The sequence below is a fragment of the Amyelois transitella genome, chromosome 9, assembly GCF_032362555.1.
Source record: "Amyelois transitella isolate CPQ chromosome 9, ilAmyTran1.1, whole genome shotgun sequence".
In the NCBI taxonomy this organism is placed as follows: Eukaryota; Metazoa; Arthropoda; class Insecta; order Lepidoptera; family Pyralidae; genus Amyelois; species Amyelois transitella.
In genome coordinates, this window is record NC_083512.1 from 763,481 (window position 1) to 766,352 (window position 2,872).

Below are 2,872 nucleotides of genomic sequence, written 5' to 3' on the forward strand. Positions count from 1 at the left end.
TGTCATGGCGGCGGCTTTACAAGGATTTGTTCCCTTTTTACCGTCGGCGGGCGTAATTCGTGAAACTGGAAACTCAAAGGGTTTATTATCAACGCTTTTTAAGATGTTTTAAGTGACTTTTTGTCTTGTCCGTGCATTTTTATTTTTGTAAGTCAAAACGTTGACGGGTTGTGTAATTAGTTCATTTGCATGTTTGAAGTCAGAGTTTAGGCATGCAACAAGTTGTAAATAATGAAAAAATAGGGATAAGTACTTAAATTTATCTTTGAAAAATGTCTCATAATTATTCATGAAAAAAAAAATTGCCTTATACTTGTGTTATTTATATTTAAACATCAAATATCAATAAAAAAATTCAATTCTAACCGTTTTGTTTATATAAATATACCTATTTACTATATTTTTTATCACGCGTATCTTCAGTTTAGGTTTTAACCTTTGACATCAAATTTACATTTTCTATCAAAACATTGAAAAACGTCAGTTAGACAAGTGACGGATGAAATGTGTCATCCATTGTGTTGTAAATCTTTTGGTTTTGATTGACGTGTACAAAAAAAAACTTGGTATTTTTCGAAGGAACTTTATACACGTGTAAACTTTTTATACATTAGTTACATAGAAACTTAATTTGCCATAATGGTGGACAAATAATGGAGAAATCCTGGCGAAAGGTTAGGTCAGGAGTACTCGAAACTGACGAGCTTGCATGAAGAGGATAATGAATGTGGATGAAGCGAAAGAAGTATGCAAAAGTCGTGGCAAGAAAGGTAAGATGTAGTCTCCGCTTACCGGAAAAGATGCTTGATTTATTTATTTATGTTTATAAATCTGCCCCGCAGTGGGGTTAATTAATTGAGATTAATAAAAATGTAACTGCATGGATACATATTATGTCAATTACTAGACTTAATGCGACGTTGTTCATCTGAGTATTGGGTAGGTAGGTACACCAATTTGAAAGGGTAGGTATTCAACATACATACATACATACATAAAATCACGCCTCTTTCCCGGAGGGGTAGGCAGAGACTACCTCTTTCCACTTGCCACGATCTCTGCATACTTCTTTCGCTTCGTCCACATTCATAACTCTCTTCATACAAGCTCGGCGGTTTCGGGTACTTTTGACCTGACCCTTTACCAGGACGTCCTTAATTTGATCAAGATACGTTCGTCTAGGTCTTCCCACTCCGACCTTTCCCTCCACACTCTCCTTGTATATCTGCTTAGTCAACCTGCTTTCATTCATCCTCTCCACATGACCGAACCATCTTAACATACCCTTTTCTATTCCTGTAACTACATCTTCTTTCACATCACAACATTCCCTTATCACGCTGTTCCTTATCCTGTCACTCAATTTCACACCCATCATACTCCTTAACGCTCTCATTTCCACTGCATTTATTCTGCTTTCATGCTTCTTTTGCCATACCCAACTTTCACTCCCATACATTAATGTCGGGACCAACACGCCCCTGTGCACAGCCAGTCGAGCCTTTTTGGATAGTTTCTGACTGCTCATAAAGGCATGCAAAGCTCCATTCACCATGTTCCCCGCGTTCACTCTCCTTTCAATATCACTATCATACTTGCCATCTGATGTAAACTTTGATCCTAGATATACAAACTCTTTCACTTGCTCCACTTTTTCTCCTCCAATCAAAATATTACATGCTGTCATTTCTTTCTCCATTTCAAAAACCAGTGTTTTAGTTTTACTTACGTTCACTTTCATTCCTTTCTCTTTTAAAGCTTCATGCATACAGTTTACCATCTCCTGTAACTCCTCCGCTGATGACGCCAGTATAACCTGATCGTCGGCATAGAGCAGACATTTGACGAGTAACTCATTCATCCTTAATCCACTTTTAGACTCTTTCAAATCTGTCAAACAGCTATCCATAAATAGGTTGAACAGCCACGGTGACGCAACACATCCTTGCCTAACGCCTTTCTCAATCTTAAACCACTCAGTGTGCGCTCCGTTTATCCTGACACAAGCACTCGAATCCTCATATAAGGATTTCAGTGCTCGTATTAAGAGACTGCTCACCCCATGCATAGAAAGTGCTGACCACAATTAATTCCTCTCAACTCTGTCATAGGCCTTTTCCAGATCTACGAATGTGCAATGGACTTTTTGACTCTTGGCCAAAAACTTTTCGGCTATGCACCGCAAGGAAAAGACCTGATCAGTACATCCCATTCCCTTTCGAAATCCCGCTTGAGCATCCCATATTTTGTCATCAGTTTCATTCCTGACTCTATTAATCAATACCTTAGCATACAATTTGCCGACGACGCTAAGCAGGCTTATACCACGATAATTTTTGCAGTCCAGCTGTGACCCTTTTCCTTTGTAAAGTGGCACGATAACAGCCTTACACCAATCTTTTGGTACTCGGCCGCTTCTCCAACACAAATTGAAAAGGCAGTACAACTGACTAGCTACTACGCCTTTTCCTGCTTTAAGCATCTCGACCGACACTCTATCACACCCAGCAGCCTTTCCCGCTTTCATACTCTTAAGTGCTTCCACAATTTCGAACATTTCAATTTCGCCTTCCATCTCATTCTCTTTTTCTTCGCTATAGCAGAAATCTTTCTTATTTCCTTCCTTTTTTTCAAATTAACTTTCAAAATAGTCCTTCCATATCTTTAGTACACATTCTTCTCCTTTCACAACGCTACCATCCTGGCATCTGATCCTAGTCAGCTCTCTGGTTATAGTATTTCCTCGGGCTGACCTTACGGATTTCCAGAATACTTTCAGATTTGACTGAAAGTCTTCTGATAGCCTTTTATCAAAATCCTCTTTATACTCTTCTTTCTTTCTAATCACAGCTTTCTTAACCAAATCTTTCAT